Below are 18,737 nucleotides of genomic sequence, written 5' to 3'. Positions count from 1 at the left end.
ACAGCTGCTTATGGGCTCTGTTTGAATATCCATCCATCTACTAAAAAAGATGAAATTGACACAGAAGCTTTCTTTCCAGACTGATTAAATGGAACAGGAATATAGACAACAGAACTGGTAATATGTTGTAATTAGAGACTTGTTTCAGTGTAATAATCTAAGGCATAATTTGTGGCACAAATCCCATTTCTGGAAAGAATTTAAGCACATAGTTAAGTTTATCTTTATTGACACAATGCATTTAAACATCTGCTTCAGGTGAAATGTGGGCTTAAAGTCAAATTAAATATAATATTGAAATATATGTGCAAACCTGCAATGTTTTTTTTAAAGAATTCTCAAGCAAGGATAACTTCAAAACCATTTTATTTTGTCTTAAATTAACATTGATTTTCTGCACAAGAAAGTTATCCGAGGTATTGCTGGCCAGAGGTCTATGTACAAATCAGGAATGGGACGGGACGGCTGAGGAACGTGCCTTGAGCTGTTTTATTTTCCAGCATCAGTCTCATTACATGGTTATGACAATGGGAAGATGCCAGCAGCTCACATCCCAAGCAGCAGACAAAGATCTTAATGTTACAACTTACTTTATAACTTTTTTGACCAGTCACACAAAGCAAAAGCATATTGACAGTGGTCCCATCCAACCACTACAAGCACATGTACCTTTTGTTAAAACAATGCTTGCTTATTTCGAATACAATGCCTACTTGTAAGCCTTAAAACACAATGCACAGAGCTCCATTATTAAGCTTAGAACTTCCTAATACCTTGCTAAATACACTTTTCTGTAGCTTAGGGAGTTATTCTAGAGAAGCGTTAGTACACAGACCATTGTTCTATTCGTCCTAACTTTCTACTTCTTATATAACTTTTCTGCTGACAAATCTTATGGCTACTGCTTAGCCCTAATCACAGTTCTTCTGTCTCTGAGGCCTGCCTTTTGCAGCTTTCCCAAAACCCTCTGGTTTGAAGGATTCCCAAAATTTCCCCTCTCGGTACAACTAAAAAGAAACCTTTGTAACCATGTTGTGTATTACTGCCTTGCGGTTCATATAGCTTTACCATAGTATACTTGCTTATTACTTGCTTAAAGCATCTTTTTTCCTTGCAGTAAGCCTTGCTATATTACAACACAGCAATTTTAATGAAAGTCTAGTAAGTTCAAAGGGTGTAAATCATGCTTGACAATAATTACAAGTCGTTGTTCAAAAAAGTCTTGCCGGTTCTAAGGTCCTAATTCAAAATCTTCCTCCGTGTCTATACTTTCATCCACCATCTCTGTGAGATTTCGAGAACTCTCTGTGAATCCATTTCCTACCTCTCTCTCTTGTATGATAAAAACTTCTTTGATAGTTTGTCCATCATTTGTTGCACAGTATCACTCCCAAAACACCCAATGCATAGAGACCCATTTTACATAGTTCCCTTAGCCAAGGTGCAAAGCTCCATCCTTGGAACAAATCCCCTAATCATGACCCACCATCTTCTTTAATTTGAGCTGTCAGATCTTTCAGCTTTTATATGCTTTTGTGGATGGATGGATGAATTCAGAATCAGACGTGTACAGTTCTTTAATAGGAAGGAAAAAAAAAAGGGATAAAATAAAACAATGCAGTAAACTAGAACAACACTGACAGAGTCAGAACTCAACCTGATGCCCTGTTGGTCAGGGTGTTGGTAGCAGTCCATTTGGAAAAGTGGCTGCAGTCCTCCTGAGGTGTCAGGTGTGGTTCTGTTGGAGCAGGGGGCTCCTGTAGAGAAAGGGTATATTCTTTCTCCGCAGATCCGTGGAAGTAGAAGCAGCTGTTATTCCTCTGGGGAATTCAGTGGAGAAACGCCATGCTGGTGTGTCAGAATCCCCAGATTATATCTGGGTACCAATGCTTGGCTCCACCCTCTGGGCGGAGTATCTCACAATGGGAAGTTATACTTCTTATCAGCCATGCAGTGACATTCAATAGCTTGTTATCAGCAGATGTCCCCTGCCGAGGGAGGAGTGATTGTGATCACTCAGAGAGAGAGATTAGGGGAATTGCCCACTTGACACCAGACAACTGCTATACTGATAGTGATAGAATACATCTTGCCTTGCAATCTGGAACACACTCTTACAATTTTCATCATAGTGATGAGCAGATCTTGTTCCCCTATGTTTCTTCTTAGTGACTGCTTTAGCAGTAGGTGCTATCACAGTGAGCATCCCAATGCTACATGGGCCACCTTCAAGGTGTGATGGAATGCCCTGCCAAGCCCTATCTCCACAGATGAACTAATATCTTTTTGGCAATTGTCGAGGATATTGGTCAGCCTCAGAAAGCACATCCAACTGTTTGAATAATTACACCCAAAACTTAGATTTCTGTATGCAAAATAATGGGGAGTATCATTGTACTTTGGAGGATCACCTTCACACCAATCATTAGCTGTAAACATAAGGCAGAAATCCATTGTTAAAGGTCCAGGGATTTCTCACTGCTTTGGGAAGTTCTTTGGCCCAAATGTTCCAGTCCAATACAGGACTGCTCCCATTATCAACTTCACCAGCCTTACTGTTGAATTGCTTTTTGACCAAGGGCAATTCCTTTACTGGCACACAGACTAGACAGGTTGAGAAAAGCTTTTCTGGTTTCAAATTAGACAAACATATGGTATCTGAGCCTGCTGCCTTGGCTAAGGTCACCCAAACATTTGGTTTTGGTTTGTCGAGGATTTTTTGCCGTTTCCAACTCTGGACTGGACTTGGGCACCTCAGTAGATGTCACCATCACGGATTCTCCTGTACACCTGATAGACACCAGTGTAAAAGGACCCTTGGAGGGTGGGCTTAGTGCTTTTCTGTTAGGGAGATCATCTGCCAGTAAAAAGGGATTGGATATAATCCCTGGGGTTATTGATGCGGACTATCAAGAGGTTGTTAAAATTATGGTTAGAACATTTTTCCCTCCTGTATCTATTCCCAAAGGTTCACAAATTGCTCAGCTTGTTCCTTTTAAGTCTTGTGTCCCCTGTACAGGCAGCAAGGAGTGGGGAACAGGAAGCTTTGGTTCCGCAGGTAACCCAGAAGTATATTGGGCCATGGACATCACAAGAGGTAAACCAGACAAACAGGTAACCCTGACACATCCTAATGGTGATTCTATTACTAAGAAAATCACAACTGACACTGGAACAGATGTAACCATCATTTCAAACACAATATGGCCTAAAGATTGGGCATTAGTTAACCCTACTTAAGGCATTGCAGGTATTGGAGGGACTCAGACAACTCAAATGAGCAGAGATGTAATTACCTTTATTTTCCTAGATGAGGTGAATGAATCTACAAGGCCTTATGTCATGCAAACTCCTGGTACTTTAGTGGGTTTGGTTGGTAGGGATCTGTTAAGCCAGTTAAAAGCGACCATTGTCACAGCGTCTTTTTAGCAGCAGCCACTGGGGGAAAGCTGATTCTCAAAATCAGCTGGACCACTGCTACACCTGTGTGGATTGATCAGTGGCCACTGTCAAAGGAAAAGCTGCCCATAGTTCAACAATTAGTTGCTGCAAGAGCAGCTTGAGGAAGGGCACATAAAACCATCCACTAGCCCGTGGAACACTCCAATTTTTGCCATCCCAAAAAAGAGTGGGAAATGGAGGTTGCTGCATGACTTACGTGCTGTTAATGCAGTAATGCTAAGTATGGGTGCCTTGCAACCTGGTCTTCCATCTCCTACTATGATACCTGAGTCATGGAATCTATTGATCATTGATCGCAAAGATTGTTTCTTTACCATCCCCTTATATCCGGAGGACACAGATCATTTTGCTTTCTCTGTTCCATCAATAAGGCAGAACCCTACAAAGGGTATGAATGGACTTGTTTGCCCCAAGGCATGCATAACACCCCTATGATGTGCCAAATTTATGTCGCTTGGGCATTAGAACCTGTTTAGAAACAATTCCCTGAGTATATCATCTGTCACTACATGGACGATATATTAGTGGCTGGAAAGCAATTAGACTCTGTAACTGTTCTAAAAACCATGACAGTTTTGCTAGAAGAAAGGGGGTTAAAAATTGCTCCTGATAAACTGCTCCTTGGAAATATCTCGGGTGGCAGATTGATCAGTCTGTAGTGAAACCACAGAAACTCTCCATTACCACTGAAATAAAAACTGTGCGTGATGTTCAGAAGCTAGTTGGAGATATTCCATGGATCAGAACTATTTATGGGATAACTATTGCAGAACTTGAACCATTAATACAGTTCCCAGGTACTTCATCTCGGGCAGATGAACGCCGGACTCTGGATAAGAGACAACAGCGGGCCTTGGATCACATTGCCACCAAGGTTGCTACATCACATGCACATGGTCTGATCGAGGATGTTCCAGCTCAATTGATGATCATCAATCAGAGCAAGGAGGATGATACTTTGCCAAGCATTCTTTCGCCTTAATTTGTCAATGGGTTAAAACTCAGGCTAATCCTTTAGTTATTTTGGAATGGGTGTTTTTACCTGTTAAACAGTCTAGAACTATTACCACTCGATTGGAAATTTTTGCTCATTTGATTATGAAGGGTAGAGGGAGAATTTTGGAAATCTGGGGACATGAACTGTATGCAATTGTAGTACCCCTGGCTAACTGGTATCTTGAATGGGGAATTAGATATTTTGTTTCTTTTCAGATGGCTTTGGCTGGTTATGATGGTAAAGATCACAACACTTACCCACGAGACTGGATGTTATCTTTATTGGAGCATCAGCGTCTGGAGGACAGACCCTGGAGATCTGACTGTCCAGTATCTGGGCAGACAGTATTTACAGATGCAGGTAAAAGGTCAAAAAGGGCTGCCTGCACTTGGCAGCAGGACAAAGTGTGGAAAAAGCATGTAATTTTCAGAGAGGAAAAAGATATATTGCAGACATTAGAATTGAAAGCTGTGATTTGGGCTTTTGAAAATTGGTATAATGAGGCCTTTAACATTATTTCTGATTCACTTTATGTAGTTGGCTGTGTCCAACACCTTGAAAGAGCAGTACTCAAGGAGGTGAGTAATAAGCATTTGTATTCCCTTTTAAGCCGATTGCTTAAAAACTTAAATCAACGATGGCAGGAATACTTTATTACTCATATTGGAAGTCATCACGCTCTCCCTGGTCTGTCTGAAGGTAACGCTCGAGCTGATCAGTTGGTAGCCGCTGTCTGGCCAATGCCAAACCCTGATAAATTTCAGCAGGCTAAAACTTCCCACACTTTTCTTCATCAGACTGCTAAAATGTTAGTTAAACAATTTGGTGTTCCCTTTACTGATGCTTCTGGTATTGTGCGATCCAGAGCAATCAAGATTGACAATGGTCCTGCTTACTGTTCCTTAAGATTCAAGCGTTCCTGTAATTTGTGGGGTATTCAACATGACACTGGTATTGCTCACAATCCTACTGGTCAGGCAATTATTGAGTGTGCTCATCAGATGTTCAAGGACATGCTGCAAAAACAAAAAGGGGGAACTTCAGGGTTATCCCCTGAGGAAAAAACAGCTAAAGCCATCTTTGTGCTTAATTACCTTAGAACAACAGGAGATGGGGAACATCCACCTATTCTTGTGTATCATGCCCTCACACGTAATCCAAGGGAGGAATTGCCTGACGGTATTCAGGTCATGTTCAAAAGCCCAGAAACAAGGATGTGGGAAGGACCAGCTACAGTAAAACTAATAGGCAGAGGTTATATGTGCTTGCTTACAGAAAAAGGCATTCGTTGGATCCCAGCCAAGTGGGTGAAGCCCTATCTGAAACATCCATCATCAACCCATGCTGTGTCCAGAGGCGGAGAGTGGGTGAAAGCACCGATACCAGACAGCCCTGAATCCACTTCTCCAACACCTGACAGCTGAACAACGATCGGAGTATCTACCAAGTTTGCTGGAGTATGCTGAGGAAGTACTAGCAACTCCACATAGGCTTAACATACACGGGTTAGATGTAAACAGACTCCATGTACCTTCACTTCCATCACAGGTTGAAAATCAGATAAAAAAGGCTTGTTATATGCATGGTTGTGCATGCAAGCCGTGGCTTAAGGTTCATTGTATAAAGTGTAACTTAAAAACTTGGCGAAAAGTTTGTCAGGAACATAATTTAGCTCTGATTCAAGAGAAAAAGCAAAAATTTAAACCTACTAATCTAATATGCAATAGATGCTCTAACCACCTTAACACTTTTACCCCAATATAGCCAGCTGGGGGCTATGTACAAACCATGAACGGGATGGGACTGCTGTGGAACGTGCCTTGAGCTGTTTTATTTTTCAGCATCAGTCTCATTACATGGTTATGACAATGGGAAGATGCCAGCAGCTCACATCCCAAGCAGCAGACAAAGAACTTCATGTTACAACTTACTTTATACGTTTTTTGACCAATCACACAAAGCAAAAGCATATTGACAGTAGTTCCATCCAACCGCTATAAGCACACGTACCTTTGGTTAAAACAATGCTTGCTTATTTCAAATACAATGCCTGCTTGTAAGCCTTAAAACACAATGCACAGAGCTCCATTATTAAGCTTAGAACTTCCTAATATCCTGCTAGATCAACTTTTCTGCAGCTTAGGAAGTTATCCTAGACAAGCGTTAATACATGGACCATTGTTCTACTCGTCCTTGCTTTTTGACTTCTTAAATAATTTCTCTGCTGACCTATCTCATGGCTACTGCTTAGCTCTAATCACAGTTCTGCTGTCTCTGAGGCCTGCCTTTTGCAGCTTTCCCAAAACCCTCTGATTTTATGGATTCCCACACCCCAAGAATAGCATTAGCTAAGTTTTTAGGGCGTAATTTGGGGGGATATCAGAATTTTCTCCAGAATGTATCTTTAATAGAAACATGTGAGCAGAGATTGTTACTGTGGGTGCAGTTTAGACTTGCTTTCATTGCTCTAGTAAACCAAATTTTACTAGGGAGCAAGATAATAGCTACTGAATGTGGAGAGGGAATAGCAGTACCACAAAAACATCACATCAGTGATAGGGAGTGGGAACAGGCCAAAGCATTTTGGGCAAAGGGCAGGCGAAATCGATCGTAGACGAGGGCAACGATGGCAATAGTCTGGCAGATATGAACAATGTTGCTTAGTGCAGTGATTAAGGAAACACAGGGAACATACAATATAGAGCAGCGAGCTAAGTGATAAGCCTTCTGCTTATCACTAACTACTCCTTTGGATCCATTTCGTACCTGCTTAATTGGAGTTCCCTTAGACTCAATGGAAGAATTTGGAAAATGGACCAGAGCTCCACTTCATTGTAACTTAAGTAAGGCCCATTTCAATTGGTATACTAATCAAAATGGAATGATCACAGAAAATTGCTGTGAAAAACAAAAAATCCCTAGAAATCCTTTAGAAGCTCAGGCATTTAAGATCACTGAAAATTTAAATACTACAAGTCAGGAACCACAGGAGCTGGATATTCTGGGATCAGTGCCAGGAAATTATTGTTTGTTCTTTGAGTACTACAAGGGCAGAGAGCTGATTAAGGAGAGGTCAGTAAAGCCAGGAGACGACACTCCTGCACTTGGATATCTCCTGCTTCTTTGTGGTATTACAATACCACGGCATACTGGGCCAACTGGACACGCTCTGTGCCCCTGAAACAAAAATCAGCAAGCATGTTGCCTCTTGGAGTTTTTCTCTTTTGTGGAGATAGAGCTTGGCCTGCAATTCCTCAGAAAGCATTAGGAGGACCTTGCTATTTTGGGAAAGTGACACTGTTTGCCCCTAGCATTCAACAGATGCTTAACATCAGACAGAAGTTCCAAGGTCCAAAACGGAGTGTGCATTCATTAGGCTCAGGCTGTAAGGATAACGCAGAATTGTGGAATAGGCCTTCTGCTATATTGGCATCACTTTTTACACCAGGCGTAGCTTCTTCACAGGCCCTTACACAATTGAAGCGATTGTAGGAAAACAAATTAACATTACATCTACAATACTGAATGAGATAACCACTGATGTAGACAGCATACGCCACGCTGTGCTACAAGACAGGGCTGCTCTAGATTTTTTGTTGCTAGCACAAGGTCATGGGTGTGAGGATTTTGAAGGGATGTGTTGCATGAATTTCTCTGACCACTCTGAATCGATTCACAAAAAACTGACACTGCTTAAGGAGAATATGCAAAAGCTCACAGTTGTTGAGAATTCCTTTGATGAGTGGCTAAAATCCTGGGGAATAACAGGCTGGCTCAAGAATTTAGTGCGCTTGGGCATTGTGCTACTTTGTATTCTTTCTTCAAATCTGCTTATAGTGCCTTGCTTACTACACTGTGTGCAGAAACTAATTGACCGTGCTTTTAAATCAGTCTGGCTTGTGCAAAAACAAAGCGGGGGAAATGTTGAGGATTTGTTGCAGATTGAGGAGTTTTTGAGAAACTCCATATTCAGCTGATGCACAATCCAGCCTGCTTGGGATAATGGACAATGGACATGTTCACAAACAATAATGGACATATTCAGAAAACAGGGGCGGTATATCCTTGAAAAAGATACAAGAAGAAAAGTCAACTGGACTCAGCAAGTTTGTCAGTGAGCTTGGGAAAGTAAGGAAAAAGACAGTTTGTGGGTGGGACAGAAAACCACAGCCACACACGTGAAAAGATAGATGATCCAAACAGCATCCAATTTTAGACTCGTGAACAGCTAGGGTTAACCAATCATGGATTAGCTAGAGACGTGTGGACCGTAGAGAATTATTACAAATACAGTCTTTTTAGAGATAATAAATTTGTTTTCACATGATCATATTGGTTGTGGTGTGATGTCCCTGAACCTCCACATCCCGCATTTTCCCCCCCACATTTCCAGGGGAGATCGCGTGCAACCCTGAGAGGGACTTGAGGACGGCAATTTGGCTGCTGTGCAGAGGATCAGAGCCAGCCTTCGAGGAGTGGAGAAGCCGGTCAAAAGTATCCTCACTGCCCCAGTGAGAGGAAAAGGTTACTGGAGCTCCAGTCGTAGATGTCCTGAATCTCGCCCTGATCAAGGTGAGCGGCCAGGGAGGAGATGGGGTCTGAACATGAAAGGGAAGGTGTTCACAAACTCCTCCAACATATCCTCTCTAAGAGAGAATATAAGTAGGATGCTTCCAATTTGAAGGGACTATTACACTGGGCTTGGGACCATAATCTCATAGCAGGAGCACAGGCTGCTTTTGAGGTTTCGACATGGGAAGCTGTGGGGTGAGGGTTGTGGGACTGCATTGCATCCGGGGGGGCATGAGGCAAAAGAGGCATCCAAGTATGCAACTTTGTGGAAAACTATCATGGAGGTTTTACAGGCCTTAAAGGCAGAGAGGAAAGCTGCTGCTGTAGCTTGTGCTGCCCTTGCCTCTGAGTCAGAAAAGCCTCAGGCATTTCCAGCAACTTCAGTTCAGCCACTGTTTTCTACAGCCTTAGATATTCCCTCGCGCAGCCCACAACCCCTCGGCTCAGCATCCAGCATTACACCAACTGCTCCTCCAGCTCCTCGTGAGAAAGAGGAAGCTGCTGCCTCCTCAGAGGTGTTGGTCTGCAGACCAAAGGATACTTGTACTCGCAGTGCAAAAACCTCTTCGGGTCTGCAGAACAAAAGACTGTTCTCAGAGTGAAAAAACTGCTGATAACTGTAACTTAGAGACTAAACATGCTGTAAAGGATAAGGAAGGAGATGTTGTTATGAAAATACTTCCGTTGAAGGGGATTTAAGATCTTTAGTGGACAATTTGCAAAAATTGGTAATTCAACAAAAGGATTCATTTGTCCCCAAAAGAGTCTATTCTTTTGAAAAAATGGATCTGCCAATGATTGTGGGTTCGGGCAGACAATCAGGAAAGCGGTTGCCACCCTCTCATTTTGTCTCCAAGCCAGCATCCAAGCTGGTTAAACGAAATCCTCCCTCTCATGCTGTAAAGAATGTGGAATTAGAATTGGAATGCGACTGTGAAAGAGAAGCAGCGCAGAAAGGCAAGTGGCAGGGGGTTATTACAGAAGCCATTGTAGAAGGGACTTTTCTCACAAATGACATACAGGCTTTTCCTGTAGTAACTAATGCTGCAGGTAGAGTCTTCCAATTCTTTTGACTGGAAGATTTTAGAGAGGGTAACAGCTGCAATCTCACATTTTGGTTTAAAATCCCAGCTTGCACAGTCACTTTTGCAGTATGTTTTTACCTCTAACACATTTATTCCAGCTGATGTGCATACCCTAATCAGGCTTATAATGCCACCCCACCAGCAGGTGATGTTCCACAAAAGCCGGGAGGAAAAGTGTGCCCAGGAAGCAGCACAACCTCGGGCACAAGGTGATCCTCTGTATGGTTTACCAGCACAACAGGTACTTGGAAAAGGGCCCTGGGCTTCTGCCACTGCCCAGGCTAGGAGCATTGATGAAGTTTTACAGATGAGCCAACAACTAGCCTATAATGCCATTCTTGCACTTCCAGATGGGTTACACACTTAGTCTTTTACACAAATTCGCCAAGGAGGGAGTGAGGACTTGGATAAATTTGTGGACAGATGGCATGAGGCTATTTATGATCATCCCGATTTGGATTCAGACACAAAGGTACGATTGTTTAATATGCTGGCTTTTGACAATGCTAATAATAAAACTTGGCAGATTTTGGGTACATTAAAAAAAGGGAGCTGATGTTACAGAAATGCTGGAACTGATGGCTAGGACTACAGAAAGGCAAAAGGCGTCCTATGTAGCTGTTGCAGTACCGGGTGCAGTAAAGCCACTGATTTCAAAACTGCAAAAGAAAGCAGAGGGAAAGAATGTTAAGTGCTTTGGGTGTGGCAAAATCGGACATGTTCGGAGTCAGTGTCGCTTTGCAGTTATGAAAAAATTTTGTTCTCTCTGCAAAAAAGATAAACACAATACTAAGGATTGTTGGTTCCAGGGAAACTACCTTGAAAAAGCATTATCTCCTCATGTGCAGAAACAAATACGGAGGGCTGCCTGAATAGCTCAGCCTCCCACCGTGGAGGAGGAGGGGGACTTCACTCACTCAAATCGTCAACAGTCGGAAGTGCCAGAATGGACTTGGACACCGCAGTAGACGTCACCATCACGGACTCTGCTGCGCACCTGATAGACGCCAATGTAAAAGGACCCTTGCGGGGTGGGCTTAGTGCTTTTCTGTTAGGGAGATCATCTGCCAGTAAAAAGGAATTGCATATAATCCCTGGGGTATTGATGCAGACTATCAAGGGGTTGTTAAATTATGGTTAGAACATATTCCCTCCTGTATCTATTCCCAAAGGTTCACAAATTGCCCAGCTTGTTCCTTTTAAGTCTTGTGTCCCCTGTACAGGAGAAAAGGGGCAGGGAACAGGAAGCTTTGGAAGCGGGAACAGGAAGCAGGTTGCTGTTGGAACTCTCATATCCACAGTTTCTGGCTGGATTGCTGTGTCTTACCACAGACAGCCCTGGAGACAACAGTGCAGACTCCATCTGCAGTAAAAGGGGACTTTGTTCCAGCTTTTCCCTTGGACCAGCGTGCAGCAAGCCCACCTGGGCCCCATTCAGGTCAGTGTGGGCCGGTAGTCAGCTTCTACTGGGAATGTAAAGCTTTTCCCTAATTTCCACAGGGAATAATGGAGCAAACCCAGCTGCACCAACCCCCAAATTTCACTCTAAAAATGACAATTTTCACTTTCCTCTATTCAAGCCCTGAAGAAAACAAACTTTACTTGAGCGAGCTGGAGGCACAGTGCCCTCCAAGATCATTCTTGAGCAGGACAGTATTCCAGGGGAAGATTGGCAAACCCAGAGTTTACTGGTGCTTAGGAAGCCTTGCAAAACCTTCCCACGGGCGGTGCTCTGGCACCCTCCTGAGCTCCTGGAGCCCTCACTCACCTCAGGCACAGTTTGGACAACAGCAGGGGAGGGTTCCGTGAGACGTGGGGACAGGAGGAGGGAAGGCTTTGCAAACACTGCCACGAGGGCAGGGCTGTTTTCATTTATGGTGCCAAGAGGTAGTACATCATCTTTGATTGAATGGGAGGTGCGGAAGGGCAAAAATTCTCAGTGATAAGGAGAGAGTGTCTCCAGTCACACAGCAAGGGAAGTGAAGGGGAAAGTGCAATCTGTATTCCATGGGAGGTGTTCAGTTTTTAACAAAATATTTTTGCGGAAGACGTGCCGAGGCAGTGGTGATTCTGGGCATTTCATCAGACTCACAGAGTATCCCCACATCTGCTCGGCCACATTTTCTCTCTTTTTTTCCTTGTGAATGATTGCTCCTGACAGGGTTGCTCCTGCTTGGAGTTCTGCTCTCAGCGGAGTCCCGGAGTTTTCTCAGCAGGCCTCTGCAGCGAGTTCTGAGCCAAGGCGTGGCTCTGCTGCCAGCCCAAATCTGCCCTTCCCTTGCCCAGCCTGAGTGCAGGTGGGGCATGTGCTGGCCATGGCCGGAGATTTCCATGGCCAAAATCCTCCAGCCTTTCCATCTCCTCATGGCTTTGGGTAGCACAAATCACACAACAGCCATCGCAGCTGACAAATGGCATTTCCTGCAGATTGCCACAGCCGCACTGCTGATCCACAAATCCACCAGAATCAATTTCAGTTGAAAAATGTCATTTATTACAAACTGCTACACCCATGCTGACAATACAGAACTCAACAGATCTCAATTTAAGGTAAAACCAGCAATTTATTAGATTATTACAACCAGTCTATGTAAAAATATACAAATACCAAGTTCACTTAACCAAACTTGATTTATTGCTAGCCTCTACTATACACAACTCACTATACACAAAGATCAATTAGGCGTTTAACAACTTAATTTATTACATATTACTACCAAACGTAGACCCCTTATAGAAATACAAAAAGAAGCATTCTATCTCAAAATAGCCTTAAACTAAGAATTCACTAGATAGAGTTAAGCAACTATACCCTCTATACATCTTTAAAAATAATTAAATACATACATATATGCACATATTAAAAATACATATATAACTATAAAAATATACAGATGTAAATAGATTAAATATTAAAGTTTATATACAATATATATAAAAATAGATATTATCTAAAAATATACAACTATCTAAAAATATACAAATATTGCTGTAGCAATCTAAACAGCAATCCAACTGCATCCATAAAAATATACAGCTATACATCTGGAGACATGCGTAACATTTAATAGAAATAGGTCAATATACATAAAAAATATAAAAATAGGCGTATCTACTAATAGAAATACCAATACACTAATTTAAAAAGACATATACTGAAAACTACATCAAAAAAAATATAAACACCTACAAAGCTGAACGCATACGGAAAAATAACTGAACACAGATATTACAACATACATAAAAAACTAGATACATAATTACACAAACACGTAACTGCAAACCTGTATGTATATATCTATACGTACATATATACAGAGTACATTAATAAATATAACAACATACGTATAGAAATATACCAATACAAATAGCAAGCTACATATGAAAATATCGATGTAAATATCAATGACTGCATGCAAGTCTGTGTATCTTCAAACAGCAGATGAAGGAGAAGGATCCCAGCTGCCTCATCTTCAAAGCCTCTCTCCCTCGGTCTACTCCTCCCGTGCAGAGCAGCTCTCCTGGACAGGGACAGCAGATGGGACATCTGGCAAGCAAAGGGAACACTGAGTGAGTACGGGGACGTTTCCCTTGGCAGCAGCTGCACTTCCATCAGGGGAGAGGAAATCTCAGAGCCTCCCCAGGAGGGCTGGAAAGAAAAAGCAGGCGAGCGGGCCAGGCTGTGGTGAGCGCAGCCGCGGCGGGACCGTCCCGCAGCCCCGGCAGCCCGGCACAGGCGGCACAGCTGCCGGGCCCTGCCGGCACAGCTGCCTTGGCCAAGGACAGCCCCTGTGCCGGCCGGGGCAGCTGCGCTGAGCAGCCCCAGCACGGGCAGGGCCCGCTCCTGCTCCTGCCACAGCCCACGCCGCCCTCAGCCCCACCCTGCCTGCCCGGGCCTGTGGCCTCACCCGATCTCTCTCCAGGCTGGCAGCAGCAGGTCCCCGTTCCCTGCTCCTGCTGCTGCCCTTCAGATTCTCCCTGCTGGCTCCCATCAGTCTCCGGCTGTCCTCGAGGTCTTCCTTGCAGCTGGGGCAAAAGTGGAGGCTTTGCAATTGGTTCCGAGGCCTGGCAGAGCTGCAGTCCTGGAGCCCTCTGTGCTCCCTGCTGGCTCCATCCATCCCTTCAGCCCCGCCATGCTCTCACTGAACCCCCAGCCCCCTTCAGTTTCTTCAGGCCCTCACTGTCCTCTCATCCCCTCAGTCCCTTTCTGACCCATCCCATCCCATCCCCCTTAGACCTGCCAGCCCCTCAACCTGTGCCACTTCCCTGTCACCTCAGTGCCACCATTGGCCTCGGCTGCCCCACAGCCCCCAGCCCCAGCAGCAGCTCAGGCTCCCCGTCCCTTCAGCGCCACCGCCCCCTCAGCCCCCTCAGCCCCCTCTGGCTCACCGTCCTTCAGCAGCTCCTCAGGGGACAGTGCCTGGGGCCAGCGGCAGCTCCCACCGCTCCAGGGACAGCCGGGGCTGGAAGTGCTGCTCCGGCTGGCTGGCCGCCAGCTCGGACCCAGCACAGGGAGAGGGGACACAGGGGGCACAGGGGGAAAAGCAAGAGGTGAGAAAGGCAGCCGAGGGGGCAAAGAGCTAAAAATGCAGCCTAGGCCTACGCAAACAGCAATCTATCCATCAATCTATACATCTAAACACTCATATTCCTCTTACTATGCAACTGTACGCATTTATAAATATAACTTCATCTATATATTTTTTTTGGACTCTACACAAAAAAAAATTAAACTCTGAAAATCTGTAAGTGTAAATTTATAATAAAATCTATCACTTCTCTAACTGAATATATATCCCCATTTAACTCTACAGATCTATCAATATATGCTTATATAAAAAGAACACTCTAATCTATAAATAGAACTATACCCTTTGATAAATAAAACCATAGGAATCTATAAACATATTTACAAACAGAGGAATTCTACCTGCCCGATGGTCACGGGCTCTCCTCTGTCTCCTCCTGCCAGGCAGGGCAGCCCTCCTGGAGATGTTGGTCAGATGGCATCTGGGAAGCCAAGGGAACGCTCAGTCAATATTGGCCCTTGTGCACCTTTCCCCTGGACAGCAATTGCCCTTCTACCAGGGACTGTCAAAGATGGCCTGAAAGGCAGACTCTCACTTGGCAATTTGAAGCCTGCCCTTAAAAGAACAGGGACCATTCCAAGTGTTCAAAAGCGTGTTTCAAAACACTGAAGGATCTCAATAAAGTCTCAGCACTCGCAGTGCAAAGGGCACCCACGAGAGCTTGAAACACACACAGCCCCAAGAGCCACAAAGAAGCCCAGCCTTGTTCTTTCTCTGTGCTGACAGACAGACCTCAGTCCTCACTGAAATGCCTGAAGCTGAGGGCTGCTGGGAGCTGAGTCATGAACCAGCTCCATTACCAGGGCCATCTACCAACTGCCCCCTGCAGCGAGCAGCAGCTGCTCCAACTCGACCATCGGCTCTGGCAGGAAGGGCTGCGAGGGACAGAGCTCCCTACGAGGCCTGCAGGCTGCACCAGCTTGGCTAAGGAATGGATCCAAAGCGCTCCCTCTCTCCTCTTAGGTCTCCCTAATCAGGGCTCATTCCAGCTTTCCATTCTGATACTGGACTGACTGTGATGTTTCACTTGGCTGGCCTCTGATGTTCTGCTCCTTGTTTTTCTGGTGGGTCAGCACCAATACCAGCAGACTGGTACTACATTGAGTCAGTGATCTGGACTTCTAGCCTGACTTTTTGCTCTTCTTTTCCCCTGTTCCCTCAAGAGTCGCTCAGCCTGGCCTCCCCTGTCAGCCTGCAGCAAATTTATCCACCGACTTCCCGACAAAGCTGGGACACCCAACTTGGTGACACAACTCCCCCAAGGTCAGCTTTATTCCCTGCTCTCTTGCCACGGCACAGGACTCAGTGCCAGAGCCTCTGGAGAAGTGTGGAGGGCAGGGCTCAGGCAGCTTTTGCCAGTGCAGGATTTGAACTCAAGGCAGCAGGAAGCACCAAGCCTGCTCAGAGCAGCCATCTCACACCTCTCTAAACCAGTGAGGGCTCTGTCCTTACCAGGCTCCTCGGGCTCCTGGGAACCGTTCCTGCAGCTCTCGGTGCCAGATGCAGCTTCCTCTGCTGCAGCTCTGTCCACAGGCTCCCCTCCTGAGGAATCGGGGGCAACACTGACATTGTCCTGAGCAGAAAAACAGAAAGAAAGGAACCCAAAGACCACTCACTATTTTCCTGGAAACACATCAGGGATACGATAACTCTCCTTCTCCACTCCCAAAGCACATGGAGCACAGAGGAGGAAACACTGCCCACCCGGTTCACATGAGGAGCCTTTTAAACTCAGGATTCAGGTGGCCAAGGTTAAACTGAAGCTCTTACAAAATAATTTTTGAGACAAAACATGAGCACAGCAAACCAGGAGACACCAAGTGAGGGGACGTGCCCTCACGCTCTGACCCTGGCTCATGCCAGAGCTGGGAGAAATCAGCCAGCAGAAAGCCAGGGGCTCTCCCTGCTGCCAGCAAGGACAGAGCTCGCTGCCAGCCCTGCCCAGGGCTGGGTGCCGCAAACCCCCACACAAAGCACACATTTCTGCCTGGGCGTCTCACCACCCCCAGCCAAGCGCTCACACAACCCAGCACGAGGTGGTGCTTTTTGGAGCCCTCTGCTGCTGCCCCATCGGTATGATCCAGGTAAACATTTATGCACCCAGGGCATTCCCAGGATCACATTTGTGATCAGGGGCAAAAATCTGGACACTGGGACAGCGGGAAAAAATAACAACCCAAAAGACAGGAAAAGCCAGACAACCAAGTAGTGTTTCTATTCCAACGAGGAAGTAAATGTCCACAACGAAGCACCTGCAAATTACCTTTGGACACAAAGATATTCTCACTATGACCAGTTCCAGAACATTCATCTCTTCTGCGTCAGCACGGCCAACAGGACCCCTAAAGATTCTAAAGATGGTTCCGAACCTGCAACGTTTTCCTATTATTACGGAATAAAATGCTTCTGAAAACTGCTAAGTCTGACTTGACAGAAGACAAAAGTGATGCCACTTGAAAAGAAGGCATTGGTAAATCCAAAAAAATCCCTCTCCCCACCTTGAGTTTGCCATGCTTCATAATCATAAATGTACTGCAGGCAATGGGTCAGCACATGAACAGAAAGAGAGACATTCTTTGGCCAACACGTATAATAATCTGCAAAAGGACAGAGAGCTGCAGCTCCAGCCCAGCCCCAGCCACGGCTCTGGGAGCACATACAGGCACGGCAGGGCTCACACAGACACAGCTACAGCTGCAGTCCTGCCCTTGCTTGGCCTTGGCCTTCCCACCCAAAAGAGGCACAGCCCACACCTGCTGCTGGAACAGAGGAACCTCTGGCATGTCCCTCCCTGCACGGGACACTTGGCCTTCAGTGGCAATTCTCCAAACACTCTTCTCCTCTTTCCCAGCAAGAAAAACCTCTTTTTCATTTCTTCTTCATTCCCTCTCTCAGAAATCTTTCTTTCGCAAGAAGAATTAAATAACTAAATCATGATGAAATAAGTTCAATTAAAGAAGCCTTTGCTTCTCCGCCATGTAACCACGTTCGAAAGCTCTCAGTCCAGCCCCTTTTATCCCCATCCAATGCAATTACCTGAGCAGAGGGAGATCTTTCAGACAGGGACATCCTGATCTCCCGAATTGTCTTCTCCACGGCAAGGCCTAGATCTGCTGGCGACCATCCCTCCTGCCCAGGTGCGCTCTGTGCTGAGCTGCAGGCCGTCGATGCTGCACAAGCTGCACTGCCAGCTGGAGTGCTGGGCCCTGAAGTGCCCGGGGTGGCTGCAAGAATCCAAACGCGTTGGTCAGGCTCCACAATGTGGCTGGGGGACACAGAGCTCGAGTGCTGCCTTGGATCAAACATCACGGGAAGCAGCCAGGAAAACCAGGCAGAGAATCTTTTGGCCTCCTAGGTGCCTCTTCCCGGTAGGCTTGACAACTTCTGGCCGACAATGAGAGAGCCTTATGGAAAACTACTTCAAAGGGTCACTTTTCTAAACCTTTTGCAAAAGCCAGGCTACAAGTCTTTTCCTACCTCGTGGGTCGTAGGCTGGGGGCTGCTGCTCCCTGGGGAGCTGCCGGAAGCTGCAGGGCTGGATGCCGAGTACGCCGCGCTCGGCCGGAGGCAGCTGCTCCCCGTAGAGCTCCTGCAAGTGGCTGCGGGGCCCCTCCCGGCCGAGCGGCAGCGGCCGCTCCCCGTGGAGCCCGAGGAAATGGCAGGGCGGGATGCCGAGCACTTCCCGATCGGCGGGCGGCGGCCGCTCCCCGTAGAGCTCCTGGAAGCGGCTCGGCCCCTCCCGCCGGGCCGGCCCCGGCCGCTCCCTGTGCAGCAGGTGGAAGCTGCAGGGCGGGCGCCGGGCGAGCAGCGGCCGCTCCCCGGGGGGCTGCTGCAGGCAGCCGGGCCGGGGGCTGCGCAGCTCCCGCCCGTCCGGCAGCGTCCGCTCCCTGTGCAGCAGCAGGAAGCCGCTGGGCGGGCGCCCGGCCGGCAGCGGCGGCCGCTCCCTGGGCAGCGGCCTGAAGCGAGCGCGCCCGTGCCGCCCGTCCGGCAGCGGCCGCGCCCCGGGCAGCTGCTGGGAGCCGCAGGGCGGGC

General features: G+C 46.3%; 1 long non-coding RNA gene across 1 annotated transcript; it reads right to left on the bottom strand.

Moving 5' to 3' along the window:
- Window positions 1–12,587: 12,587 nt before the first annotated feature.
- Window positions 12,588–17,914, bottom strand: LOC132322224 (uncharacterized). Its single transcript, XR_009485047.1, has 5 exons — window positions 17,742–17,914; window positions 16,158–16,278; window positions 14,506–15,126; window positions 14,025–14,142; window positions 12,588–13,663 (listed from the first exon to the last, which is right to left on the bottom strand). It is a non-coding gene; the product is annotated as an uncharacterized LOC132322224 (long non-coding RNA).
- Window positions 17,915–18,737: the final 823 nt, after the last annotated feature.

The sequence above is a fragment of the Haemorhous mexicanus genome, chromosome Z (assembly GCF_027477595.1).
Source record: "Haemorhous mexicanus isolate bHaeMex1 chromosome Z, bHaeMex1.pri, whole genome shotgun sequence".
Classification (NCBI taxonomy): Eukaryota; Metazoa; Chordata; class Aves; order Passeriformes; family Fringillidae; genus Haemorhous; species Haemorhous mexicanus.
This window is presented reverse-complemented; position numbering and strand designations above follow the sequence as displayed.